Source organism: Lactuca sativa, chromosome 4 (assembly GCF_002870075.4).
Source record: "Lactuca sativa cultivar Salinas chromosome 4, Lsat_Salinas_v11, whole genome shotgun sequence".
NCBI lineage: Eukaryota > Viridiplantae > Streptophyta > Magnoliopsida > Asterales > Asteraceae > Lactuca > Lactuca sativa.
The window spans coordinates 335,647,960-335,667,172 of record NC_056626.2 but is presented as its reverse complement, the minus strand read 5'-3'; the positions used below and the strand labels follow the sequence as shown (position 1 = coordinate 335,667,172).

Sequence of the window (19,213 nt, the reverse complement as noted above, 5' to 3'; positions counted from 1 at the left end):
TCATTACATAGGTGTTCCCTTTCCAGTGGGCTGAGATGTGCTCGAGACGGAAACGACAAAGGCGGTCGGTAAGCTGGCACAGATTCTGAATTTTTCTATTCAGATCGAGGCCACGTCGTGAACAGAGGAGGTTCACGTCGTGAATTCGGTAGTTCAACAACATTTTCGTTTTTGATTTTTGGCTTTGGACCGGACTGCTTTGGCTCCACGTCTAGTGCTTCTAAAAAGTCAGAGATTGCCTCTTCTTCAGTGTTAATCACCATGACATGAGGTTGAGTCTTTTTCTCAGGAAATTTTGGAGAAAATTTTTCGTTAACCAAATTTGTTAGCTGACAAAGTTAGGCTTCAAGATTGTGGATCAATGCTTGCTGATTTCTTAATGATGTTTGCTGGTCAATCATCATAGCTTGTTATTCCTTCATCATAACTTGTTGTTCCTTCCTCATTAACCTTTGATCTTTCAAAGCCGCATCAGTGTCGTTATGTCTCTTATTTGAAGTTTCCATAAAATGTGATAACACATTCACTAAGTCAACTTTATGTTCAGCTGGTGGTTGATCCATTTGATAGCTGGCTGTTTGCCTGTATTTCTTCTCCTTCTGCTTCTTATACTCATCATATATCAGCCACTATTTCTTAGGTTTTCTCTAATCTTCATCATACTTGTCCCCACTCGAGTAGCAAACTTGAGCCTTTTTATTTCCATAATCATCCAAATTACAGTCCTTAGTCAAATGTGGCCCATTACACCTCTCACAACCAACTCGAATTGCATCAATCGATTGATCCATTTGGGTCAATCTCTGGTCCATAGTATTAAGCATTGACATCATAGCATCCATCTCTTCAGAATGTGCACCTCCACTGCCTTTTACTCCATCTTGTCTTGGGTTGTGATATTCACGAGAATGCTTTGCAAATTCTTTAACTAGTTCCTTGACTTCGGCCAGATTTTTCTTTGTAAGTGGTCCTTGAGAATCAAGGAACTGCCTTGTCAATACATTGACCCCATCATAGAATATAGACACCTTTTGTTGAATGTTGAGGACAATTCCTTAACAACCCCTTGTAACCCTCCCATGCCTTGTAAAGTGACTCACTCGAGTTTTGCTCAAAATTAGCTATCGCCTTTTTGATTTTACCTATCTAGGATGGTGGGAAAATTTGGTCTAAAAATTGTTCGCGCATCCGAGCCCAAGTAGTGATTGTACCAGGTGGAAGTGCCTTTAACCAATCTTTCGCAACTCCTTTAAAAGTAACGGGAAGCATCCTTAACAAGACAATATCTCTATTAACATTTGGGACATTAAATAGTCTGCAATGTCATTGACTTCATCTAAGTGCTTAAACGCATCCTCATGATCTTTTCCATAGAATGTAATATCCTTTAGTGCAGTAAGGATATGTCCTTTCAGCTCGAATGTGGCAGTGGCAGGTTGTACTAAACCTGGACCAACATCGTCTCTTATTCGCTTCCTGTAAGCTCCCATTGACATTTCTTCAATGTTCACCATGCCGTTTCTTGGCTCGTTCTCTGGTTCACTCGTATATAATTCAAATTCGGGCTCAGTATCGTATTCGGATTCGTTTAGGATAGGTATTTGATCTAAGTTTTCAACCTTGCTCTTGTTCTTTGAAGATGAACTTGATTCTTCCGTTTTCTATCCCGAATTCTTTGAGAACACTGGCTTGAATTCTTGTAAAGGTGTCTTCTTTGGTGTTTGATCTTCTTTCACGTTCTTATCCTTCTTTTTGTGAAGGGCCGACTCTAGATCTTCAAGTGGTGGTACCAAAGGTGTGTTTGAGCCTTTGGTCATGAACTCCTGCAAAATAAAAAAAAATAAAAACGTAAAACTAAACAAAAACTAAATAAAAATTTCCTACTGACTGGCCACCATGACGTGGTAAAGATTACCACCTTGTGTTGTCGCAGAAAAACTAACAGAAAAGAAAACAAAGAAATACGAAAAACTACTGAATACACGTTGTGAGCTTAAGACTCACGTAGTGAATCAGAAATTGAAACAAAAACTAAAGCTGAAAAATTAACTTTTTACAGGTTTTACCCCACAAAAAGGATCGATTAATCTAAAGCAAATAAATCAACAATAAAATAAGCCGCTCCCCGGCAACGGCGCCAAAAACATTGATGCGTGCAAATAGCTACACCTAATTTTAATATTTATAACCTAACTACCTTAGCTAACTAATTGCACCTAAGCAGTGTACCTAGTCAAATTATAGAATAGTTGAGTAAGTCGGGTGTCGATCACAGCGAATGGTTTTCATTTATCAATTTATCTACTACTAAATTAATCTAGTTTTAACAAAGCAAGGGGTTTTATCTAATTTTCCAAGTTTAGATGAACTTAATTCTTTAACACAAACTCAATCAATAAAAAAAACATTTCTGTTAGTTCGAATCAACTTTCACTTAATGGGTAATATATTAGCTATGAAAATTACTGTTGGTACCAATTAATTAAGTATTAGCAATTTAATTCCAAATTTACTAATTTTCAATCAATTCATGTAAATCAATGCATACTCACACATTAGTTAACATGAAATTAATTATTTAATTGATTGGAACTATGTAGTTTTATTTGCTAAACACAATTATATTCATAATTTGTATTCTCGAGCACAACCTAATTCAATTATTCAATTGCTTAACTAAGATTGGTTTGATCGTAGCTCTAATAATTTAATGCTCACTAAATTACCTGGTATTCTAAGTCATGTAGATTAATAATCACTAACCACACAAAATAAGAACTAAAAGCAATTAAATATCAAATCAAACATGCTAAGTAAAATCAATCAACACAAGTCTTTACCAACAAGTAAAATCAAATCTAAAATATCAAATCCATGAGTTACAGCTTCATCTAGCTAACAGAAGCAGCTAGATTTAGCTGGACATTCTAGCAACTAAGCAAACAAAATCCATAATAAAAAACATGTTTAAATATACCAATCTATGAATCAAATTATGAACTTCTTCTTCCTTGGTGTTGAAAACCAATTACAAAGTTTTTCTTCTTCTGAAAGTCGTCTCCAGGAACCCTCCAAGGCAGCAAAAAGTATTTAAAATCGTAATGATCTTGGGTTTATATAATTTTCTCGAAATTTGTATTTCACGTCGTGAAAGGTAACTTCACGTCGTGACTTGGGAATAATCTTTATCGGGCAAGGATTTTACTTCGCGAACACTTATCTTCTAGAAGATTCGAGTCCACGTCATGGCCTTCTATTTCACATCGTGAATAGAGCTAAATCTGTGGGTTTCTTCTACTTTTTTTGTACTCCAAGTCTCCAAAGTTCCATGTTTTGTCAACGAATAACTACCTAGCATATCAGGGTGCTGGTCTACCCCTTCGGTATTGTCGACGGGTACCTCGCATAGCATATCAGGGTGTTAGCCTACCCCTTCGGTCCTTTCGACCGATACTGGGAACTATTTCACCCCTACTTCTACCACATAGCATCCTAGTGCATAAACATATAAGTCATATACTGCTTTGCTTATCCGGGTGCTAGCATACCCCTTCGGCCCTATCGACCGGTACTGGGTCTATCCTACCCTTTCAATCACTATCAAATAACATCATAGCATACTAGCACATAAAGCATAACAGATAGTGACATACCAGATAATTATCACAAAGACAATCATGTCTCCTATAACTCTTACTAGTGGGCCGACATTGGTGTCTTCGACCCGCTTCTACCGGAAGATAACTCAACTCAATGTCGTGAAGTAGCTGAAATGTCCTAGGCTCTGGGATCTCCTCACACTCCTACACATAAAATATCTTTTAATTAATCTTTCATACTCATAACCACTTTAAGGGTCAACTTCGGTCAAAGGTCAAAGTCAAAGTTAACATCGTGGTCAAAGTCAACATCCTGGTTGACTCAACTCGCCGAGTTGGTCCATCAACTAGTCGAGTTCCTTGATCCATAAAACTCTGGAAATCTCGATCCTGCTCTTCGAGTTCTTTCATGAACTCGTCAAGTTCAATGATCCATAAAACCCTGGAATCGCGATCCTACTCATTGAGTTCTCTCATGAACTCATCGAGTTCCTCTTCATACAGAGTCAGGACATTTCACTCACAACTCATTGAGTTCCTCCTTGAACTCGTTGAGTTCCACAATCTTTATAGCCCAAAACCATGGCCAAATCGCCGAGTCATCTCCTAGAGTCAACGAGTTTTCTCAGTAACAGAAGAGGTTGGGGGACCATGACCCAACTCACCGAGTTGAATGAACAACTCGTCGAGTCCCCTATAGTCTAAACCCATTCAGTCATTTCTAGTTAGGTTTAATTCTTCCAAACCATAGATCTGGTCCCCTAGGACTAAGTTATCATGTAAAATTGCTAATTTTACATTTATGCATGGTGTCATGAGGCTATTAACACCAAAACTCAACTCCTAAAGAGATCTAAGTCTTGGAGAAAGGCCAAGACTTAATAAACTCGAGAACTTTGAGTCCCATAAGGCCATGGACATCTAGATCTGAAGTTATAACTCGAAAACATGCTTGCATCCGTGAATGGTTCCAAAATAGGCTCCTTAAGGCCCTAAACTACTCCATGAAGAGATCTAGTAAATGAATAGTCAAGTTATAGACTTTATACCTCAATAAGGCTACTTTGACTAGAACTCTCTGGATCTAAAGCTTCTTTCTTCAACTAAGCACTTCTAACTTCCAATCCTTCAAGGAAATACCAATGAATCACTCTCTTTTCTCTAACACATACTCAAAAGGCTCAAGATCATGAATTAGGGTTTTGCTGGACTAAGGGAGGCGATGAGGGAAGCCACAATAAAGTGTTAAGGTCCTTAAATAGGGTGCAAACCCTGAAAATTAGGGTTTCACTCAGGTAGCCCTACTCGTCGAGTTGAGGCTTCTCAACTCGTCGAGTAGACTTCTAGTCCCGCGTCCAAGATCCGTTGCTACTCGACAAGTTTGTGGCCTCCAACTCGTCGAGTGCCTTTGCAAAAATAAATAATTTGGCTTAAAATACATACCTAGATTCGGGCGTTATAAATCTCCCCTACTTATTTTAGACTTCATCCTCGAAGTCTGCTGCATCTAGGAATAGCTCTGGGTAGTGCTCCCTCATCTCGTCCTCCGGTTCCCAAGTCCACTCTGAGGCTTTGCGGTGCTGCCATTGTACCTTCACTAACTCGGCCTTCTTGTTTCTCAGATCCATCATCTTCCTATCAAGGATGGCTATTGGTCGCTCGTTGTAGTTCTGGTTGTCGTCCACCTGAATATCCTTTAGAGGTACCACCTCAGAGTCATCTACCAGACACTTCCGTAGCTGGGAGACATGAAAGGTACTATGAATCTTACTAAGATCGGCTTGTAGATCCAACCTATACGCCACCTTGCCCACCCGAGCTACAACCCAGAAAGGACCAATGCACCTGGGGCCCAACTTGCCCCGCTTCCAGAACCGGATGACACCTTTCCAAGGTGACACCTTCAGGAGAAACATATTCCCGACCTGAAACTCCAGGTCCGATCGTCGTCTATCAGCGTAGCTCTTCTGCCGACTCTGAGCAGTTTGAAGCCTGCTCCGAACTTGTTGGATCCTCTACATCGTCTTGAGTACCACTTCGGTACTTCCATGATCCTCTGTCCAACCTTACCCTAATATATCGGGGTTCTGCACTTCCTCTCGTATAACATCTCGAAGGGAGGACGGTCAATACTCGTGTGATAGCTATTATTATAGGAAAACTCTGCCAAGGAAAGGTAGGTATCCCAGCTACCACCAAAGTCCAGGACGCATGCCTGTATCATATCCTCCCGACTTTGGATGGTCCACTCGCTCTGACCACCCGTCTACGGGGTGAAAAGTCGTGCTAAAGCGCAGATGAGTACCCAACTCATCATGAAACTTCTTCCAGAATCTGGAAGTGAACCGCACATCTCTGTCATAAATCACAGAAACTGACACTCCGTGTCAAGCCACTACCTCTCTGATCTAGATGTCAGCCAACTTCTCGGCCGAGATGCTCTCTAGGATCGGAATGTAATGGGCACTCTTGGCGAACCGATCCACAATGACCCAAATCGAATCCACTCCTTGTGTGGTCCTGGGAAGTTTCGTGATGAAATCCATAGTAATATCCTCCCAATTCCACGCAGGTATATCCAATGGCTGCATCTTTCCGTGAGTCCTTTGGTGCTCTGCCTTGATCTTCCTGCAGATCAGGCATCTCTCGATGTACCAGGCTACATCCCGCTTCATGTAGGGCCACCAGTAATCAGGGCAAAGATCTCTATACATCTTCGTCGCCCCATGATGGATGGAAAATCTGGACTTGTGGGCTTCATCCATCAGAATTTGTCGTACTCTGCCCTAGTACAGAACCCAGACCCTCCCACACAAGGTCAAAGCCCACGACTGTCATAGTCAAACGAAGACACCTGACCTATGATCCGCTCACACTTCCGATGCTCCTCCTTCATACCCTCAACCTGCGCCTCTCGGATCCGCTCCAAAAGTGGGGTCACCACCTTCATCCTCAAGCAAATGTCTTTGATCGGGGCTGCCTTGTGGATAAGCACATCGGCCATAACGTTGGCCTTCCCCGAGTGGTAGAGGATCTCGCAGTCATAGTCCTTCATCACATCTAACCACCGGCGCTGCCTTATGTTCAGATTTAGCTGATCCATGAGGTACCTCAAGCTCTTGTGGTCTGTGTAAATAGTACAATGGACCCTATAGAGGTAGTGTCGCAAAATCTTGAGGGCAAAAACAACCGCCCCAACTCCAGGTCATGCGTTCGGTAGTTTGCCTCGTGACGCTTCAGCTGTCTCCAGGCGTAGGGGATGACGTGCCTTCTCTGTATCAACATTTCACCCAAACCCGAGATAGACGCATCACAGTATACTACAAAACCCCCCCACACCCTCTGGCAGGGATAAGATCGGCGCCTCGCACAACCTCTGCCTCAATGTCTCAAACTTTACCTGCTGCTCAGGCCCCCAACGAAATACAACAACCTTCTTCGTCAGTTGTGTCAAGGGTACCACTATCTTGGAGAAGTCCTGTATGAACCTCCGGTAATAGACTTCTTGTTGGAAAAGGTGTCAAAGCCCATAACTATAATTGGTATGTACTTGACCCGATAGTAGCATGGTCCATTTTGGTTGCATTCATCAAAGCAATATGTTAGGAAGGATATTTGAGTAAGAGGTTATTTACGATTTATTAATATATTATAAGTATAATATATTAATTGAGGAATCATATTATTTAATTAGTATTGATCAAGAATTAATTTAATAATTAATTTAGTGATCAAAAGAGACTAATTAAAATGATACATATGAGTTGGGCTAAAGATCCATGGTTTGATTTGTGATGAGCTTATGGATTAATTCATAAAGTGTTTATCCAAATCAAATGGATGGGTCATGGGCTAATATGAATGGATTAGGGTTACACATGACCCTTGATATTCTACACACACACACACACACACACACACACATATATATATATATATATATATATATATATATATATATATATATATGTATCTATAAGCTTGAAATTGATTACACCTTGTTTTCAAAGAAGTAGAATCCGATTTTAGAGTCTCCATAACCTCTCTATATTCATCTGAAATTGTTCTTGGTGTTTTGTGATTCCATTTGAGGCATCACACTTGGGGTGCTAAGCTTTCTTGAGGCCAATATATTTAAGCTACTACACATGTAAGTCCCAAATTTGCTTGACGTATCAATCAGATCCAATTAATGGTGCGGAATCCCAATTGGATGATGCAAGATCAAAATAAGAAGGAGGAGAAGAAGAATTTGATGAATCTCTATGTATTGATGAATAATCAATGATGCTCCTTACAAAAGATTCACACACACTTAGCACCTCTCCTAGCCGTCTTCAACCATTAACACTCTCTACCATCTAACACCTATATATATATAAGGCACATGGGTCGTGAACAGGTTCATGGCCGAGAACCAGTTCACGACCGTAAACACCCATCGGGTCGTGAACACTTTTAACCACACACACCACATGGACTGAAAACTCAATTGCCTAGAAAAGCAAAGTATAAACCATATTTTAGACCCAACAATCTCCCCCTTGGTTTATAGCTTTCTTTTCTTTTGACCCAACATACTCCCCCTAAAAAGTAGCTGACTTTTCTTGTCAATCTTCAGTTGGAGCTTGGCTTCAGTGTTAACCATTAAATTCTTCACAGCTTCAAGATGAACTTGATGAATCTTCAATAAAAGACTTCATCTTGAGCAGTTGGGTATTTCTTCAAAAATTGACTCTGAACGCACATTGGGTGTGGAGGATTCTTGTAAAGATTCTTGAAAAATGGCGATTTCAGCTTGAGAATCATCACATAGAACAATAGAGAGAGCTAATCTTCTGGATCACTTCAGCAGGTTCATAGATAGCAACAAATTGATTGAGGAGGATTCAGTGCAATCTATCACATAATCTTCATTTCTTGTTCCTTCGAATGAGAATTCTTCGATGATCACGGATGAAGCTTTGGCTTAGAAAATCTTCGATATAGTCTCCATGAGTCTCATCTACATCTAAATTTACTTTTCAAGACAAAGAAGATTTGAGATAAAAACAAAAACTAAAAACAAACAAAGCACACAATATTTTTGGATTCTTTTAAATTTTCTGAAAAAATAAAATAGAAACAAAAATATTTTTGGATTTTTTTATATTTTCTGAAAAAATAAAACATAAATAACACTATTTTTGGATTTTTGGTTTTCTGATTTTTGTTTGGTTTTTTAAAATTCTTAATTCTCCACCTAAATTTATGCATAGAGGAAAACTATGAATAAATTTAACAAAAACAAAAATAATAGCTAAATTTAAGACTATTTTGGGATCAAAGTTGTCAGGCAATCCAATATCGTTTATCAGCACATGCCTGCATGTTTAGATCTGGTCAACTGGTATCTTGATCCACTTAAACACAAAGGATGTTGATAAATTGGATAGTTTCTAAGTGATAAGACAGTGTGATCTATATTCTTAAATGGACATTCAGCTGACGACGACCAATGATATTGGTTTTCACTTAAATTAAGCAGCGATATCTACAGACAACCTATTAAATGGTTCAATTTTAGATTCACTAGAACATGTTTCCCACTTCCCGATATTCCCTGGTAATCAAGAACTTCCCAAGAACTCCTTACTTTAGGTGAGTAGACAATCATTCGGAAAGAATTCAGATATAGAAGTGCATATGTTGTATCCTAGGTCGGATGTCTTCCACTCACATGGAGGGAACAACATATGACTAACATAGATATGGGGTTATAGAGATACAAGGTTGCATATGTTGTGTCCCAGGTCGGATCTTCCGATCATGCAGAGGGGACAACATATGGCTAACAGATAGAAAGAAATGCATAGATAAGAAGGTGCATAGAAATAGAGTTGTAGATGTTGCAGTCCAGGTCGGATATGTTCCAATCATGCAAAGGAAGCAACATATAACTGACAGATAGAAAGCAAGAAAATAATTTCCTACAGACCTTGAAGGGCCATGTAAATGGTTTGGGCTAGGCTTAGCATGTGATGTGATTTGTTTTGTGTCTGTAATTTCACTTTATGTTAATATGAACTTTGTTGTGTCTACTTCCGTAAACACGTGTTTACGGCCGCAAACTCAGTTTGCGGTCTAGATGGGTATATATAGTGTAGGAGCTGGTCTTTTGTATGGTTGGTTTCTCTAGAAGCTTACGGTCACTCTTGAGTTGTACCTGACGATTTCTTGTGTTTAATCGTGTGCAAGCTCAATTCATTCATCTTACTGTGTTACTCTTGATTCATGTTTGTTTGATTATCAGTTTTAGATCCAGAATCGGACCTAACAATTGGTATCAGAGCAGTAAACTGGTATCAAACTCATCCGATCGAGATTTTGTGTGTTCAAGCTGTTGTTTTCATCGATTGATTGTTGGATTTTATGTTCTGAGCTTTGAAGAAACATTCCGTCTGAAAAGTACGAGTTTTAAAGGCTGATTGAGAGTTTACTGCCAACCATAAACTCTGTTTACTGTCAATCGTAATCACTAAATACTTCTACACCGTAAACAAGTTGAAGAACCGTAAACACCAAAACTGTAAACCCAAAAACCGTAAACCCAAAAACCATAAACCTAAAACCGTAAACCCAAAACCGTAAACCCATAAAACAGTAAACCCAAAACCGTAAACCCATAAACATCTAAACCATAAATCCCATACCGTAAACTCTGTTTACGGTCGCATTCATTTCAACTAACCTCAACCGTAAACTCTTTTGAAACTGTTAAATCACTTTCAAATGGATTCTCAAACTCATTTTCAGGAACTTGATGATGTTATGGGTACTACTACACGCATTCCGAGATTGATGTCTGCTGAAGGCTTTCCCGAGTGGAAATATAGAATCGAAAAATACATCAAAATGAAAGATTTCAAGATCTGGAGAAGTATTCTTAGAGATCCTGTCATAGAGTCACGATGACAGTTGGAGGTCAGTTGATTGACAAAGCCATTGTAAACTACACTGATGAAGAGTTTGAACTGGTTGAAGAACAGGAAAGAGCATTGGCTACTCTAACCATGGCATTATCTCCTGATATTGCTCAAGGTTTTCGTGAGTACACTTCTGCAAAAGCTCTATGGGAAGCTCTTATTGAGGTCTACGAGGGAAGTGATATGATAAAGTGATAACAGGCAACCTGAGTCTGCGTAACGTACCCAAAGTTGAATGGTCTATGCTCTGGGTTGATGAGTCGGTAGGCACGAAAAATTTTAAAATGGACTTGACTAGGGAGAGTTGAACTTAGGAAATTTATAGACTTGACAAATCTTGACCTAGTTAGATCCGTTCAGTCTGACAATACGACGCTCGGATAGGTTGAGCAGGGAGATATATATGGGAATCTACTCGTCACATTAAATGAACCCGTACTTGGAACCGTGGTTTAACTTTTCCTCGATGTTGGGATTCTGTCCTTAATTCCGGTTGGATGGAGCGACTGGTAAATTCCGATAAATTAGGTCTGTAGAATATCATTTTCTTTCTTTCCGTCTGTTAGTCATATGTTGTCTCCTTTGCACGACTTCCAATCCGACCTGGTACACAACATATGCAGCTCTATTTCTCTGCAGGTTATATATGTGAAAGACTTGTTATCTGTTAGCCATATGTTGTCTCCTCTGCGCGACTTCTAATCCAACCTGGTACACAGCATATGCAACCTTCTACTTCTCAACCCCTCTGAAGTTATAAGTAATAAGTAATAGAATTCTGAATCTATCCTCTCTCTGAATGGTTGTCTGCTCACCCGGTGTAAGGAGTACTCTGGAAGTTCTTGATGGCTGGGGCATATCAGGAAGCGGGAAACACGTTCTAGTACACTTAAAATTGAACACATATAGATTGTTTATAGATCTTGCTGCTCAATTTAGGTGGACAACAATATCCCTGGTCGTTGTCAGATGAGTGGTCCTTAAGATATAGTATCTAAGGAATTAGGATCAGATATAAATTTTAGGATTTTAAGTTCACCCTGTCTTGTAACAAATAGTATGTCCTAAATCTGTCATAATTTTTCGTCTTTAAGTGGACCACAATACCGACGATCGACCAAACAAAGATGCGAATATGGAAGGTACCGACAAGTGGATAAAGATTGTCCAACAACTTTGATCCTAGTACCTCAAGATGAAGTCAAAAAGTTTACTTATGTTGTTTAGTTAGAATTTTTTATTTTTACTTTTATTTTTATTTTTATTTTTTAACTAATAGACAAATTTTTATTAGCATTTTTTTATGTTAATTTTATTTTTACTTTACTATTAATTTTTTTTTTTTTTTTTATCCTCAATAGGTTTTATTTTTTAAAAAAAAAATTGTTTGGAATTTGGACAGTCAATCTAACAGTGTATGCGACTTTTGAAAAAGTCAAAGGAATATATATGGGAGTTTACTGCGGTAAACTCTCTTTACCACCTCTTTTATTCAAAAAAAAACCATAAACATCATCTCTCTCTCTCTTTAATCTTCGAAAAGCAAAGTGTGTTTTTCTCAAAATTGTCTAGTCCACATCAAAGGTATGTTAATCTCGACTCTGAACTTGTAATTTTTTGTTCAAATCAACTTTGAATCATGGAATAATTTAAGTTTTTAAGGTTGTCGGAGTTTACGGTTTCTGAATGTTCATAGGGAGTAAACTCATAGACCGTAAACTCTCAGGGAGTAAACTCATAGACCGTAAACTCTCAAGGAGTAAACTCATAAACCGTAAACTCGTTCGGATTCATAGACCGTAAACTCTCAGGGAGTAAACTCATTGACCGTAAACTCGTTTTGATTCATAGAACGTAAACTTGTTTTAAAAACATGGACCGTAAATTCATTTACAAACCGTAAACTGTCCCTTGGTCTTCCAGCCATAAACTAGGTTTGACCTTACGGCCGCAAACTCTGTTTACGGTCCATTGATCTAGTTTGACCGTAAACTTAGTTTACGGTCCGTTGACCTAGTTTGACCATAAAATATGTTTTTTTTCTTACTTGGCTTGTTTAGTGCAGATAATGGCATATCTTAAAACAGCCGAGATGCACAACATTGCAATTGTGTTGGATGATCCACTAGAGGCTCACAGAGACTTAATGTCCATGATGTACAGTCTTCGAGAGTGCTGCTTGGCTTATGCGATTACGGTGAATCCTATCATTTATGAAAGTCGTATTCAAGAGTTCTAGAAAACAGCCAAAGTAACCGAGAAGAATAAGGAAATGATCATTGAAGCTGTGGTTCAAAATTGCAAGATCCAGATTTCGGAGCAATATATCAGAGAAACTCTGATGATTCTTGATGAGCCTGATTATCCAACTGAAGCTGATGTTGAAGAAATTCCAAGGATTCTTCAGAGAATGGGATACGAGGGTTCTTATCCTCCAACAGTGAAAAAGCTTCTACCTCCTTACCGGCGCTTCTTGGCTAACGTGTTCATCAGTTGTGTGTCAGGAAGAAGATCGGGAGCGGATGAGATTTCAATCAGAAACACAGGAGCGATTGTATCCCTAGCAGCTGGCAACAAATTCAACTTCTCAAAGTATATCTTTGATGAGTTTCTTGTGAACATCGGTGTACTAACTCGAGGAAACAGAGATGCATTTCTAATGTACGCCAGATTCATTCAAACATTCATTGATGATCAGTTTCCTGACATGGTTAAATCCGATGATAAGATGGACACAAAGTCATTTGGTCCTCATATAGTTGGTCTTATTAAACAGAATCGAAAAGGAAAAGTGGTGTTTCGAGGTCTGCATCCCTTGGTGAAGTTTGGACAATTTACAGAGATCAATTAGTCTTCTGATTCGCATGGAACTTCTGAGAAGACTTTATCTGAGCCAACTTCATCAGAAAAAGTATCCTCTGTAGGCATCATCAATGTTTCAGATCACAAGGATGATGAAACTCCAGCCCTCGAAACTCAAGTCGATGATGAACAGGAATTGCAGTCAGTTCAAGTTCAGAGTACTTACAATGAAGATTTGAGTAAAGATGATAAAGAAAAAGAGAATGTTGATGTCTCGGGTTTTGACAGAGATGATATCCCATTAAACTTTGATAACAATGATGTATTTTTGTCTGATGTAAACCTCGACAACTTGCTTAATGATGTCGATGAAGTAGCTGATGTAACTGCTGAGACAAGAGTAGAAGAAGAAATTTTTGTGACCGCTCCTTCCACTTCCAATCCAGAGGCAGAAACAGCAACTCCTATGGTGACAGTGTCAGGAATTCCTCCTCTTGATACTGGGTTACCTACATCAGTGCCAATGGAAGAAGATCTTACCACCATCCAAGCCACTCCTCCTCCAACAAAGCGACGAAGACTCGTTCTGAGATTTGCAAATCGAAGTTCAACGACACAAAGTGTTACAGCTCCTCCAACAATCACACCAGCTATTGTCTCAGCCAAACCCATAAATGAAGGTCCCAGCACTGTATTCGATGCTGGTGGTTCCTCATTTCAAGCGGATCTCTCACCTCCAAGGCCAAACAAAGACGATGCCTCAATCAAGCTAGCTTATCTGTTAGCTGAGGAACAATTCTCGACGTCGCCTTCTCGTGGCAAGGGAATTCTCATCGGAGGTGATAACACAAGAGATTACTCCCCTTCACTCCAAAGCCAGATTGATGCCATTAAACAGAAGAATGTTGAGCCTGACCAGAGGAACATTGAGCTGGTAATCAAAATCGCAGACCTCCAATCTGAGAATACCGAGCTCATCATTCAAATGATTGAACCTAAAGAAGAAAATGCTCTAAAGACTAAGCAGATTTCTGATCTTCAGACGTAATATGGTAGTCTGGCTACAAATCTCCTGGAGTTACAAAAGAATCTTGAAGACAGGTTTGGTGATGATTTCAAGACAACTGTTGATGAACCTCATGTCGATTCCCCCGCTCCAGACGCTCCAAATGTTGATGCTCCCATTTCCTCTCAACTAATCTGATCTTCCATCGCTGTTGATCGTTTTGACGTGGATCCAGAACAGGCTTACAGAGCTGCAAAGGCAAAATGAGCTAAACGAAAGAAAGTTGCTGATAAGTCGACTGACAAGAACAAATGGCTCTTTAAAAGAAGTGTGGATCATAAATCTCCTTGGGATAGACCTCAAGTAACCTTCACTGACCTAAGCACTCAAACCTTCAGAGACATATATGGTGATAGGTCAGGAATTATTTCATGGGGATTTCATGATACACTAGATATGTTCATGGTTCGAAGGAAGAGTGGAAATAAAGAACTGTACAAGGATACTCATGATTTCAACTCCTATACTAAGGTTGATCTCATTGAGCTATCTAAAGCTCCCTTCTCGAATCCGTCAAAGAATTCCAAGGCCAGTCAATTCAAATCATTTTTGGAAGATCAAGTCATTAAAGGATTTCCATCAATGAAAACTGCAGAGTCCTTTGTTGCAGTTCACAAGCATGTATTGGATAAAGAAACCATCGAGCCTATCCGGGCAGTAATGTGGCCTGCAACTGCTCAAGTAAAACACATCCCTGTTCCTCAAAATTTTCCTGATGGATCTCTACACTCTATGCTTTATTGGGTGTATGATGAAACATCAGATGCTGCTGTCATCAAGCTCAAGGAAGATTGTATTCGCTTGTATGACAAAAGGGATCTACTTAAGTTTGGTGAACGAGACATTCCTCAGCTTGCAAGTTGTCAAATTGTTGTTGCTGATGAGCTGTTTGAGCCTGTTGCAAAGGAATATACAAGGATGGTGGCTATAATTATTGACAAGAGAATATGGAATGGAGCTATGGGGAGGTCCGACGTGCTGGTTGTCGACAAAGACTAAATCCAAGCTTGCTCCAAACCAAGGGGGAGATTGAAGGGCCATGTAAATGGTTTGGGCTAGGCTTAGCATGTGATGTGTTTTGTTTTGTGTCTGTAATTTCACTTTATGTTAATTTGAACTTTGTTGTGTTTACTACCGTAAACACGTTTGCGGTCCAGATGGGTATATATAGTGTAGGAGCTGGTCTTTTGTATGGTTGGTTTCTCTAGAAGCTTACGATCACTCTTGAGTTGTACCTGACGATTTCTTGTGTTTAATCGTGTGCAAGCCCAATTCATTCATCTTACTGTGTTACTCTTGATTCATGTTTGTTTGATTATCAGTTTTAGATCCAGAATCGGACCTAACAGACCTACTTTATCAGAACCCCCCAGTTGCCATATCAATACCAGAATTAAGTACATGAGTCCATACATCAAGGAAACGTTGAGCCACAGTTCTAGATAACTAACTTTTAGTGTATCTCGTAGGTTCCCATGTTTATCTTACTACTCAATCCACCCGAGCGTCGTATGGTCAGTCCAAATGAAACTATCTAAGTTTGTATTGTTTAGTCATTTCATGATCAATCAATGTTTAGTCCTTTTGAATCCTTTGTTCCTACCAGCACATTGAACACATAGTTTAGACAATTCAGCTTTAGTGCATTACACACATCATAAATTGCCCTTTAGCACTAGACGTCATAAATTGCCCTTTAGCACTAGACGTCAATTCAACTTTAGTGCATTACACACATCTTGGGCCCCTGGATGATTTTGTTTTGCCTTATCTGTCGGGCCCGGTCAGAACTCTATTGATGTGTTCAATTAAGTTCTATTTCAGAAAAATCAGAAATCAGGAAACAAACTGCAGGACAACAAGTATGACTATGTTCCATGTATTTTTCCTCACGATATCTTGTAGAACAGAGGATTATATGATCACTTATCTAATGGATGTGTCAGAGTTCAACAACGACATTTTGAGAGTTACGATTACATTGGCAATTATAGTTATTAGACTTATCCAAGTGGGAGACTGTTGGAAAAGCTGTCTAAGCCCATAACTATAACTGGTATGTACTTTACCCGATAGTAGCATGGTACATTTGGGTTGCATTCATCGAAGCAAGATATTTGAGTAAGAGGTTATTTATGATTTATTAATATATTATAAGTATAATATATTAATTGAGGAATCATATTATTTAATTAGTATTAATCAAGAATTAATTTAGTGATCAAAAGAGACTAATTAAAATGATACATGAGTTAGGCTAAAGATCCATGTTTTGATTTGTGATGGGCTTATGGATTAATTCATAAAGTATTTAACCAAATCAAATGGATGGGTTATGGGCTTTAATGAATGGATTAGGGTTACACATGACCCTTGATATTCTACACACACACACACACACACACACACACATATATATATATATATATATATATATATATATATATATATATATATATGTATGTATCTATAAGCTTGAAATCGGTTACACCTTGTATTCCAAGAAGTAGAATATGATTTTAGAGTCTCCATAACCTCTCTATAATCATCCTAAATTATTCTTGGTGTTTTGTGATTCATTTTTGAGGCATCACACTTGGGGTGCTAAGCTTTCTTGAGGCCAGGAAATTCAAGCTACTACACAAGGTAATATTATAACTAGTTTTTATGATTCAAATATCACCTTGCATTCTAATTTAGGCTTCATGCTTTGGAAAATGTTTATTGCATGTATAATTAGAGAAAACTTAGATCCAAAGCATTAGGGTTGTATGTGAACCATAGGAATGTTAGAGTACATAAAACCCAACACTTCTAACCCGAGGAAACTCCGAATCTCAGATGGAGACTTCGGAACATCCCATCTCATCATGGCCTCCACTTTTGATGGTTCAACCACAATCCCGTTATGGTTGACAAGGTGCCCCAGAAACTATACCTCACGCAACCAAAACTCAGACTTGGAGAACATGGCGTACAAGCTCTCCCTCCTCAAGGTAGCCAACACCTCTCGCAAGTGCTCCTCATGCTGCTCCTGTGTCTTGGCGTACAAGTGGAACTGTCCTCGGATCTGGGATATCCTCAAACTCCTACATATAAAATCTCTTTTAATTAATCTTTCATGCTCATAACCCCTTTAAGGGCCAACTCCGATCAAAGGTCAAAGTCAAAGTCAACATCCTGGTCAAAGTCAACATCCTGATTGACTCAACTCGCCGATTTGGTCCATCAACTTGTCGAGTTCCTTGATCCATAAAACTCTGGAAATCTCAATCATAATTGTCGAGTTCTTTCATGAACTTGTCAAGTTCCATGGTCCATAAAACCCTGGAATCTCGATCCTACTCGTCGAGTTCTCTCATGAACTCGTCGAGTTCCTCTTCATACAGAGTCGGGACATTTCACTCACAACTCGCCGAGTTCCTCAATCTTCATAACCCAAAACCATGGGCAACTCGCTGAGTCATCTCCTAGACTCAACAAGTTTTCTTAGTAGCAGAAGAAGTTGGGGGACCATGACCCAACTCGCCGAGTTGTATGAACAACTCGTCGAGTCCCCCATAGTATAAACCCATTCATTCGTTTCTAGCTGGGTTCAATTCTTCCAAATCATAGATCGGATCCCCTAGGACTATGTTATCATGTAAAGTTGCTAACTTTACGTTCATGCATGGTTCCATGAGGCTAATAACACCAAAACTCAACTCCTAAAGAGATCTAAGGCTTGGAGAAGGGCCAAGACTTAATAAAGTTGGAAACTTTGAGTCTCATAAGGCCATGGACATCTAGATCTGAAGTCATATCTCCAAAACATGCTTGCATCCATGAATGGTTCCAAAATAGGCTCTTTAAGGCCCTAAATTACTCCATGAAGAGATCTAGTAAATGAATAGTCAAGGTATAGACTTTATACCTCAATAAGGTTGCTTTGACGAGAAATCTCTATATCCAAAGCTTCTTCCTTCAACCAAGCACTTGTAACTTCCACATATTCAAGGAAATACCTAGGAATCACTCTCTTTTCACTCATACACAACCAAAAGGCTCAAGATCACGAATTAGGGTTTTTTTGGACTGAGGGAGGCGATGAGGGAGGCCACAATAAAGTGTTAAGGTCCTTAAATAAGGTGCAAACCCTGAAAATTAGGGTTTCACTCTGGCATCCCTACTCATTGAGCTGAGGCTTCTCAACTCGTCGAGTAGACTTCAAGTCCTGCGTCCAAGATCTATTTCTACTCGACGAGTTTGGAGCCTCCAACTCGTCGAGTCCCTTTCCAAATATGAATAACTTGGCTTAAAATACATACTAGGATGCGGGCGTTACAACATACAAAGTTCCTAAGAACCAGCTGTTACATTTTAAGGAGTGGGAAGTTGAGTGTATAGTGTGTTAGCACTATGATTTGATTTTTGACCTGTCTCCTGTATATTTTCAGCATAGTAATGACCAATTACAAAGTTTTTCTTCTTCTGAAAGTCGTCTCCAGGAACCCTCCAAGGCAGCAAAAAGTATTTAAAATCGTAATGATCTTGGGTTTATATAATTTTCTCGAAATTTGTATTTCACGTCGTGAAAGGTAACTTCACGTCGTGACTTGGGAAGAATCTTTATCGGGCAAGGATTTTACTTCGCGAACACTTATCTTCTAGAAGATTCGAGTCCACGTTATGGCCTTCTATTTCACATCGTGAATAGAGCTAAATCTGTGGGTTTCTTCTACTTTTTTTGTACTCCAAGTCTCCAAAGTTCCATGTTTTGTCAACGAATAACTACCTAGCAT

General features: G+C 39.2%; 1 non-coding gene across 1 annotated transcript; it reads left to right on the top strand.

The window, feature by feature from the left end:
- Window positions 1–1,033: 1,033 nt before the first annotated feature.
- On the top strand, window positions 1,034–1,140 carry LOC111910003 (small nucleolar RNA R71). Its single transcript, XR_002856423.1, has one exon. It is a non-coding gene; the product is annotated as a small nucleolar RNA R71 (small nucleolar RNA).
- The last annotated feature ends 18,073 nt before the right edge of the window (window positions 1,141–19,213 follow it).